The following is an 819-nucleotide window of genomic DNA, read 5'->3' on the forward strand; positions in this document are numbered from 1 at the left end:
AATAAAATCTTTAAAAAAAAATAAAATGTACGTGTGCCGTTGAGCTTCCCTCTTATGTTCTGGTGATCTTCTGTGAGAGAAACATGCCCTCAGTTGCCACTGTCCCTTCAGACTGGCCCCAGAATAAAAACAGGCAGACTGGCCCCCAGGTTGAGCCTGACTTGCAACTCAGAGTCAAGTCCAGCTGACACACAGTCTGAAGCAGAGAGCCCACCCTAGTCTGGCTGAACTGCAGTTCAGCTGCAGACTTGAGAGGGTGAAAATAAATGCTTGTCACTGTAAACACCTGAATTTGGGAATGGCTTTTTGTTAGGCACAATTATTGTTGCAGTTGCTAACTATTATAAATAGCAACTCTAAACTGATGAAGAAGAACCCATGAAAGGACCTGAGGAGGAAGAGCCAGACAGGTAAGAGAATTCAGGCAAGGGGAACTTCATGGTTGCCAAGAAAGGAGTGTTTCACGAAGACACAAGCCTTGGTCATGTCAGAGGCCTCAGAGAGGTCAAGCAAGTCAAGGACCAAAATGTATTCATTGGATTTGACAACAAAGAGGTTGAGGAAATTCATATCTGATTTCTACACATTTCTGTGGGAAGTAGGAGTGCAGTCTTCTGAGAGTGAGAAAGAAGAAGACTAGAGACCAAGAAGAAAGCTATAAAAATTGGAAACTTTGCTGAGAGGAAGGGGAGAGACACCGTGTGATTTTCCCCCAGTCGTGAGTGTAGCCTTAACAGAAAGAAGAAACATCTGGGCGTTCCATGTGGTGTTGGAGTTTTTTGGCGTATGTGAGACTAAAAGAACATTTTTCTATCAGTC

The sequence above is a fragment of the Leptonychotes weddellii genome, chromosome 5 (assembly GCF_054177405.1).
Source record: "Leptonychotes weddellii isolate Sample4059 chromosome 5, ASM5417740v2, whole genome shotgun sequence".
Classification (NCBI taxonomy): Eukaryota; Metazoa; Chordata; class Mammalia; order Carnivora; family Phocidae; genus Leptonychotes; species Leptonychotes weddellii.